Here is a 10080-nt window from a genome sequence, read left to right as displayed (position 1 = left end):
GATGACGATCCCACGAACCACCCACGAACGATCCCTCGAACAGAAGACCGAAAGAACGGCCTCTCTAATTGATCGCAAGTGTATAGTCTTCACGATTCGGCAGCGCTTCACTGTATTGAGCTAATCATTGCCGAAGAATTGGAGGGAAGAGATTAGAACCACATAGGACTTCTAATTATGAGGATTAGAGGTGGCTATGGCTCGCTCTAATTAGTCAACTAGGACCAACTAGAACGTGCACTAGATCAACTAGAGAAGGCTCCAAAACTTGTGTGTCCAAAGGGTAGAAATCCTCTACTATATATAGGTTGGAGAGAGAGAGAGGAGGGCTGCCACCAAGGAGGAAAAGCCTCCTTGGGGCACCACACAAGGGGGGGGGAGGAGTTGGACTCCTCCCCTAGTAGGATTCGACCCCCTTCCTTAGGGAAGAAGGGAGGCGCCTACTCCACTTGGGCCCTTGTGGCCCAAGTTGCCTTCCCCCTCTTGGCATTTTTAGGCCGTCGATATTTAAATTAAATATAAAATGTTTTAAACATTTTTATAGCATTATATATATATATATATATATATATATATAATTTAACATCCCCGGAAACATTTTCCACCTATATATAATTAATCGGTAATACCCGGTATTCACCGGAAACCCTTTCGGTGATCCCAAAACACTTCCGGAACCTCTCGGGACTATTCTGAATATTAATGAAGCAATTCGACAAATATATTATCATCACTCCCACACCACTAACACTCAGCAGATCGGGATTACCTTAGGCTTGTGACCCCGTAGGTTCAGTAAATCATAGACATGAACGAAACCCCTTCGTTCAATGACCGATAGCGGAATCATGGACATCCATATCGGTCCCTATGATTACACGAATGATATTCGAGTGAACCTTTGGTTATCATGTGATGTTTCCTTTGCTTCACGATACTTTACAAAACCCGGTGTGCATCGGCATCCTCCAGAGTCATCATCATGCTCACTATACTGTTGCTCCCGTTACCGGTTTTGTTCTTCTTTCTCATTGGTGTGTTCCGGCATCCCGTTGATGTAGTCACTTGTGTATGGCCAGACGTTTATGGATGTCATCACACCGAGAGGGTCCTAAGAATATCTCTCCATAGTTGGAGGAGCAAATCTCACTCTCGAGTTGTCCGGTCACTTGTCAAACTTTTCGGTGAGCTTGAAAGTTATCGTTATGATCACCTTGTTACAGATGACGTTTGAGCAACCCCAAAGCCCACCGTCTGGTAGGAAGTTACCGAGACATTCTCATGGTCTGAGGAACTAAAACACATGCTAACATTCCGTGTTATAATAAATGATTTCAGACGATATAATCACATAGTATAATAGACAAGTATTGATTCGATTCAATATGATCGTTCTTCTAACGTCATACCCTCAATGTTTTATTAGGACTATCGTTACACTTAACTATATCCTAAGATCTGGAAAACATGATCCACAAATCAACAATTATTTGCACGTGCACTTCCTTTGTTGTATACTGACTTTCATTATTCTGTTAAATAATTAGACATAATTTTAGTAAGCATCTTAATAGCATCAATTTATAAACCCCTAGCATTGTTGAAGTCATGGCCTACCACATCACACAATTCATAAAGACAACAATGAAAGCAAAAGAAATTCTCATACCACTTCTTATTATAGCCTCACATCATGAGATACATTAATAATATTACTCTCAAGGATTAATAGCACATTTCATAGATAAATTCAGAAAGTAAATATTCCACTAAGACAATATAGCTAACACAAAAAGTAGTATAAATATGATGCAGGATGCCCAACAACCTCCCCCAAGCTTCAAAGAAGGAATGATGGAGATATGCCTATTAGCATATATTTTTCTTATGATGGATATTTGTCGGTGTTGCTCTTTACGAAGCTCCTAGACTTCATTCTCCAAATTTCGGACGCAATCAAACACGTTGTAACGGAGAGGTGGGTGATAGCTCTCAAGATGTCATCATTGGTAGGACCCTAGTTGTAATTTTGTTAGCTTCTTTAGAAGTCCACTTCTTGGACAAGTGGTGATCTAAAGGTCCAGGCATGTGAACCCTAGGAGTGTTCTACACAAAAGTTATCGATCCTCACAAAACCTCACCTAGGATGTAGATACAAGTTGGTGCCTAGGAGGTTTTCTTCATGCAGACATCCTTGTAGTCTGCTTCATGATCTTCTTGGGGCCCTGAGTAACCCTTATGCTTCATGATCTTCTTAGGTTCCCCTCTATGGCTGAAATGGTGTGTCAGGATTGGCGTGAGCTTGGATATACTGCAAGTCTGATTCTTTTCCGCGATGATACAATTGTACCACCTTCACTATGTCTTCTTAGGTTTTGTAGCTTCATTGAAGGGATTATTTATCCTTTAAGGCGGTGTCCAGAGCGACAATGGGTCTCAAGTAGAGCTCAATCTGTGTGATGGGCCGTTCAGTTGTCCCCTACCCAACCAACATGGTCTTTGATGGCTCATCTGAGTTCTAGGATGAACCTATGTGCGTTTCGACTATGTGGTGCCTTGATCCACACTGAGGGCAGGGGTCCTCTTCGGTGATGGAAACGGACTGCTAGAGGCTCAAGTGCATCCAATCGATGTGGACAAGATCACGTCACATGCATAGTGGTGCCTCGCCCAAAGTCAGTGTGGCTTCTTTTTTGTTGTTGTGGTGATGGACGTCGGTCTCAGCGTTGCAAGCTGTGTTTCATTCATGTTATTGTTGTGCTTGTTTAAGCAAAGCCCGTGAGTTGTTTGTAACCACTATGTATTTGTCGTTTTTGGGTAAGTTGTTGGTCATTTAATTCCTTGTCGGTTAATGACTTTATTAATTCAATGTTCGACTTGTCTTGAGCCTTCGTTCGAAAAAAATGCTCATCATCTTGGTTCCAAAAAATTTACTTGCTAGACTTCGCTCTATATCGGCTTCTATGATTTCAAACTTGCATGTTTCAAATATGTGCGTCAACAAGATTGAGCGGTAACTAATATGCAAAGTCAGTGCATATAGGGCCCTTTGAGTTGAAGCCAGATGATTCCTTCCCCGCCACTATCTGGAGTAACTAATCACCAAATCATTGTCACATCTTGTTGTTACTTGGAATTTATTCACATCCGCCCAACGCTTGTGTCGGGTAATTGAATATTTTGATGCTTCTACAACAAGCCTAAGACAAATTTCCACATATTCTTCATTACACTTTGGTCCAACGGGTATCCAATGCTCTTGAGACAATTGCCATTGATCCCTCAAATTTCACCTCTCTCATCGGTCTATGGGGACAAACATGCTTGACAATGTCTGCCCTGTGCCTTATGATGTGTCCTCGTGAATGAAGATGAAGAGCCTCAAGTCACCATTAAAAGGTGCTCCAAAAACTTTCTTCTATGGTCAAATAGTTTTCCATCGCAACCTTTGCAAGATCCCTTTACTAGAGTGGGAAATCTTGAGAGCTAAATCAGCCTTCTTTTTGTAATTATGTACTCCCTCTATAAAGAAATATAAGATTATTTAGATCACTACTTTAATGATCTAAACGCTTTTATGAAGTAGTTATCCAAATGGTCTTATATTTGTTTACAGAGGGAGCACATGTTTTTTATTGGTCTTTAGCTTTTGTCTTTGCTTTCTTGTAAGGATATGGGTACAATGAACTGGTCGATGCAAGCTAACTTTTGCCTGTAGTAATCCCCTTCAAAATGAAAATTAATCTCACAACAAATTAACACAATCTCAATCCAGTGCTTAGAAGATTTCGAACTTGGGCATCTCACCTATTGCGAGACATAGCTTGGCATCAGCTCTCGTGGCAATGGCAGCGGGCCGGCCCATTACTGTAGCATTTTTTTTCTTCTCCTGTTTTACTAGGGTTTTTTCTTCAGTCTTATTTGTTTTTCTTTGGTTTCTTTTGTTTCTTTCTTGCTTTCTTTGGATTTTTATTTTCGTTTCCTTTCTTTTTGCTTTGGTTTTCCTTGTTTCTTTCCCTTTTTTTATTTTTCCTACTTTCTAAAAAATTAAACACATGCCTACTTTTTCCAAACACAATGTACATTTTTCGTATAGAGTAACATTCTTTATACACATTTACAATTTTTCAAATACATGATTACATTTTTCTTAAAACATGTTTTTTGAAAAAAAAATACATGTTACTCATTTTTAAAATACACCTTAGAACATTTTTTGAATGATATAAGAAATTTAACTATGGAAACCATTTTTTAGATTGTACAAACATTTCTTGAAATGTCATGAATACATTTTTGAAACTCGTCAACATTTTCTAAAATATAACGTACATTGTTTTGGGTGTACTATTTTTTTAATTATGTGAACATTTTTCTACATTGTATAAATATTTTTCAATGCCGTGTATGATTTTCAAATGCTTAGCATTTTTAAATGTCACTAAAAAAATTTCATACACATGGTTAACATTTTTCCACATGATTAACATATTTTTTACTTTTTCATTTACATTGTTCATTTTACGTATACATTAGAAACATTTTCCTATAGATGCTTAAAATTTTAAAATACATGATTAACATTTCTTAAATTTTATCTATTTTTTTTGCAATATCTATAATTTGAATAATTCGAAATATAAATCTTTGCTCTTTATCTTTACGTCTTTACGACGTACTAATAAACCAGCGATGGCTTCTGCTCGTACGTCGTCAGAAATCTTGCAAAAAAGCCCCTCTACTTCTGAGAATTCAACCCGCAGTCCCTGTCTAAGTGGACCTGGAAAAACGCTTCATTTTTGCACAAAACACCCTATTGTTTGGATTATTCAACCCGTGGTCCGAGCAGATTTTTGTAACGAGAAAAAAAGACCATAGGAGGAGCACGGGCTCGCCTCCTCTCCCTCTCGCCCAAGTCCTCGTCGCTGCCGCCGCCACCACCACCCACGCTGTGGCAATCTCCGGCGAGCTCCGGCGCCGCACAACACGCCCCAGAGCTCCCCACGGTCCGCGTCTCCCTCCCCTCCGGCCAGATTCTGCGCTCCCGACCTCTACCGCCCGGTCGCAACGCCACCCCTGTGGCTAGGGTTTGGGGCAGGGCTTCGCCGCCGCGTCTCCGGCGGCCCCGGGTTCGTCCCTCTTCCTACCTGGTCGGGATCCACCACCCCTACACCTCACCTTCGACGCCATGGGAGTTCCCCATCCACCATGGTCGTCGCCGTCAAGGGCTTCTTCACGAAGATGTGAAGGACGCCATGGACCTGCAGCTCCTTTTCTCCTCCACCACGGACGCCGCCTCACCCTTCCAAGCCGCCAGGCACCCTACAAACGGGTCGGCCCACAGCTCCTCCGCTCCTCTGCCATCTTGAGATGCACCTGGATCTGGGCGATTTCAGGGCCTTCATGGCTTTAGAATCGGCCTCTCGTTCGGGATCAGTTTGGATCTAGGACAAGCCAACCATGCTGCTGCGCCAAGCTCCTCTTGATATAGTACGCAGATACTCTGTTATAGTATTCAGATAAGCAAGACAGCTCTGCATTGCATCTTACATCAATTGAATTGAGGGATTGATAATTGGTTTTGTGGCAGGTTTACATGAATGCTATCCGGGAGAAGGCAAATATCAGGAGCAAATAAAATCAATCCCTGTACAAATAAAAACACTCCCTGCAATCTACCATTTTTTTGAGGAATTAGCCACATTAGAGTAGTTGATACATTGGATGAGTATTCAGAAGGTGCAGTCAATTTTTCCTTTGGCATCTAGCCCTCCTGTTGGTATAATAATGCAAATTGCCTTTTTTAAAAAAAATTGGTCCTTCATTTCTTTTCTTCGAGTTATCTGTGTATCTTTTAAGCTTTTGCTAGGCGAGGAAAGGTGGACCAAGTAGTCTAGCAGAACCAATTGCATTTTTGGGGTATTGGCTTCAGATTGGAGTGGGAAGGTATAGATATGTGTTCTTTCCACAAGAAGAACAATGAATACTACTACAATCTTTTCTAGCATGGTTTGTTCTCAGCCACCTGAGTTTTATAATCCTTTTTAGCAGATGATATTCTGACTGGTCTGCTATATTTTGTTCATGAAGACGTTCATGTTTACTCCCTGTTCAATTCAAGTCTGAAAGATTCATATTTGGGTGGACAGGTTTCACTGATTGAAAATATTTGAGATGCTCTTTTTGATGTATGGCAATATGCTATCTCAAATATGGTAGACGAGGAATACGGGCTCTTTTGAAGATAAATAAACTAGATAAAAAAGAATTGAAATAGCCAAGCAAGTTTCATTGCATGTTAATTATATGGTCTGCTGTACTGAACCTTTTTCTGCAATTTTCTTATTTGTTCTGCTTGAAAAAGCTAACACTGATCTTTTGCTACGTTTTGTGTTAATGAGTAAATGTTTTGTACAGAAAATCAGTGCTAGAGATTAGAATTGCCTCATATATAATACTCCATCTGTCTCATTATATAAGACATTTTTTCATGAGGTAGTACCAAATATGCCTTTATGTGCTTTCTTCAACAAGTCAAATGTGTGACTGACCTCCACCCACCTCCCCATTCGCAACAAGCACCAGGACGTGACTTCGGTTCTGCCAAGTAGGTTTTAATAAACAAATCCTTCCTAAATTATGAGTTGTTTTCTTACTGAGCAAACAGAATGCCCAACATTCCAATTTGTGATGTTAAGGCTAACAAGAGATGCATATATCATATTTAACATACTATCTGCACTCTTCCTAATTTAGTTTTTTTTTTGCTTGTCCAGAAAGAATAAATTGATGTTCGATTTGACTACAACCCTACAATGTTTGCTCTGAAAGGCATGTACTTTAAAAAAAGACATGATGTGCATTTGCATAGTTTGACAAATTCCGATCAATGAACTGTATTTTGTTTTCTGTTTTCATTGTAACATCAACCTTACGTGGTTATTCTTATCAATGTTTGAACTGAAGTTATACAATAGAGGGCATGTACTTGATTGTTTTAGTGTCAATATATTCAGAAGACATGGATCCATCACGGAAGGAGTAGAGGAAGACCATGGAAAGGAGGAGTTACTAGGAGCAGAATACTGGTGAGTTAACTTCGGTTTTCAGAATTGAAGCTTCAATCAGGTGAAGTGGTTCCTTTGGACATTGATATCTGCTGCATAATATATGTAGATAAAGGAAAATTGAATTAAGAACTCAATCGGAGCAGAGACCATGAGTTGTGGACCATATAATGTTGTCTGCTTCACTTTCAGTTTCTGCTGGGAAAATTTGCAGAACCGGATAATGTCTCAACACTGACTAGAAGAAAGGAAGCCACATATAGCTGGTTCGGCCAGCCAACTAATCCATGAAATTTACCTTCTTTGTCTTTCCTTTTTAATGCTCATCACATTTTTATATATGTGCACCATAGTTAAAGTTTGCAAATATTATTGCGCAAAAGCAGTCTGTTCCTTGCACCTGTTTTGCAAGCTGGATTATTCAAAGAATATATACAAAGATGGAAAAGGCAGTCGTGTCAGATTAATGTGGGGAGGGCAATATTGGGTAGAGATTCTTGCATCTGCACGTTAAGTTTGTGGCAATCGTGAATTGCTTTATTTTCCTGCCATTCGTATTTCTTGTGTGAATAACATCAAGATGATTTTGAGCCTGGAAACTTCAAGCGTGTCATAAGGCAGGAAACAAATCTGTAGAGAAGTATAGGTGATGTGCTAGAAAACATGGCCGTGCCACTGATTTTTCAGCTGGTCGTGCTTCATCTGTATGATGCTTTTGTTGATTACCAGCTTATGTAGGTTGCTTAGAAGCGAGGCCTTCCCATAGTTGACGAAGATATGTGTAACCAGTGAAGAATATTAGGATGGGAATTTTACCTATTCTATGGACTAGCTACAGTTCTTGGTGCCTTATAAATGATAAAGAGAGGTCTTTCTGACTAAATAATAATTTCCATTAGTTACTACTTTTCAGTTTTAGATTCCATTGTAATGTTGCTGATGATGTCAACACTGGTTTGACTTCTCATATATACGATCTCTAATTATTTCAGAAGATAATCAATCTGTTCATATCATACTACTTCCCATTATAACTTTCCCTGTGTATACTTTGGTAGTAGTGTGCTTTATTATTAGGCCCCGTAAAGATATGGAGTAAATTCTGCACCGCTATGACCTTTACCTTCTTTGTTAGTTTCTTGGTCGTCTTTTCAGATATACAATTGTTTACCAAATCGCGGCTTTGCAGGGAGGAGGTGTTGTCGCCAACCTCACGTTGATGTGCGGTACTTGCGCCTCTCTGCTTCATATGGACATAAGGCACCAAACTAGAACATTTCCATCATGTTATTTGGTGTTTAGAAAGTGTTTATCTGTAAGCTACATTAATACACTAGTAGTCCCACAACGTTTTGCATATGAATAGTTGTAGAAGAAACATGATAACAGGTTTCTTTTGTTGCTAACGTGTAGAGTTACTGTACAAATGCATTTTTTGCTACAGATTTACGGGTCATTATTTAGCTATTTCGGTTCCTCCTTATGAATAGATTTTTCTATGTATATGGCGGAAGATAATATAGACCTCTATTTGTAAACATCCATATAGTTTGTGGAAAATGGAAAACCTTACTTTTTTTTGTTATCTTTATGAAAATACTATTATCTCTTTTTAGCCCTTTACTATTACTTCCAAAAGAGTTCTTTTTAGTGACATGCAACTTTCTCCTTGATGAGTAATGATCTGGTTATCTTGATAAAGACTACTAATTCAGGTTATTTGTATGAATATTTCTATCAATTATAATTAATATTGTTTTGTTGCTTGTGGTAAGCCTCCCCACTTTGTAATGATCAATATATATGCCCGTACTTCAAGAATTTGTTGTTATCAGTGCTACATTTGGTCTGCTGATATGCATGAATTTTATTTTATTTCCATTTTTCATTTGATGCATGGAAGCAGTTTATCTATTTGGATGAATTAGTTTGACAATTACACAGAAATCTATGTGCCACGATGTTTAGAATAGCAAGTTTTCTAATTAACAAATGACGGCAAGCTAAACATTCAGCCTGAAACCACACGAAAGCTAATATAGAATCTCATTCTGCAAAGCTACCTTCCGATGGCCAATAACAACCGCACTGCAAGCACCGAAGCGAATATCTCGGTGCCTTTGGAGCATCACATCTATGTTGCTAATACTATTTTTGAAGTTGTTGGCACGGTTTGGCCAGTTAGGCCTTGGGACCGGCTGCACTATTATTGCTGTTGTTGTGCTCACTGGGCCAGCCCACTGAGCATTGCCGAACAGATTCTCATGTTTCAAATAAAGAAAAAGGAAGAGAAAAGAATAATATCCCCTCAAATATTTTCTGATTGAGCTAAAAGTTTCCAAACAATATGACTTTTAGGCTAAGTTAAATAAATCATAAAATCTTTGTGGATTCGAAAAATGTTCGCAATTCTGAAAAAAAATGTTTGAGAAATCAAAAAATGTTCACGAGTTTTCAAAAAGTTCCTGTATTAAAAATGTTAAGCAAATTGAACAAATGTTCACCAAAATATTATTGGTGAAGCAGCAAAGTATGGTCATGGCTTTTAGAGATTATGAATTTTTTTCTCCTGTTGCAACGCACGGGACTTTTTGCTAATAATAGTAAAAAAGTGAAGAAGAGAACGAAAAAACCACAAAGAAAAAATATGCATGACATAAACGTGAATCAGCATGATGCACCCACGTGGTTACTAGATCGGCCCAGCTGCAACTCCCTGCAGGCCACGTAGCCAGGAGTCGCTGTAGGCGGCACATAGCCATGCCGAAAAACTAGTGCTATTGTTAAAAAAAATTGAGAAGAAGTGCTATTGTTCAATTGGGGGAATTCAGAACACATTCTAAGCGGGCCACATGGGTCGGGCCTTTCACCTTATTTTTTCCAGTAGGCTTCTACCATAGTCTCATTAAAAAAGAAACTTAAGCCCGTTAAAAAAAGGGAGGCCTGCTATGCGTCGGCCGACGAATATTTTTAAAAGATCTGCTGGCCTGCAAGCCGTAAGATCCAATGCATC

General features: G+C 39.2%; 1 long non-coding RNA gene across 4 annotated transcripts; it reads left to right on the top strand.

Annotated features, from left to right (window-relative positions):
- Positions 1–4844: 4844 nt before the first annotated feature.
- On the top strand, positions 4845–8991 carry LOC123061613 (uncharacterized). 4 transcript variants are annotated; one of them, XR_006429157.1, is made up of 4 exons: positions 4845–5490; positions 5591–5946; positions 6777–7088; positions 7177–8991. It is a non-coding gene; the product is annotated as an uncharacterized lncRNA (long non-coding RNA). The 4 variants fall into 4 exon arrangements; XR_006429158.1 differs by having other exon boundaries at positions 5591–6009; positions 7017–8991; XR_006429159.1 differs by having other exon boundaries at positions 4846–5490; positions 7017–8991.
- Positions 8992–10080: the final 1089 nt, after the last annotated feature.

The sequence above is a fragment of the Triticum aestivum genome, chromosome 3A (genome assembly GCF_018294505.1).
Source record: "Triticum aestivum cultivar Chinese Spring chromosome 3A, IWGSC CS RefSeq v2.1, whole genome shotgun sequence".
Classification (NCBI taxonomy): domain Eukaryota; kingdom Viridiplantae; phylum Streptophyta; class Magnoliopsida; order Poales; family Poaceae; genus Triticum; species Triticum aestivum.
The sequence above is the reverse complement of the archived record's forward strand: the minus strand, read 5'-3'. Positions and strand labels throughout refer to the sequence as shown.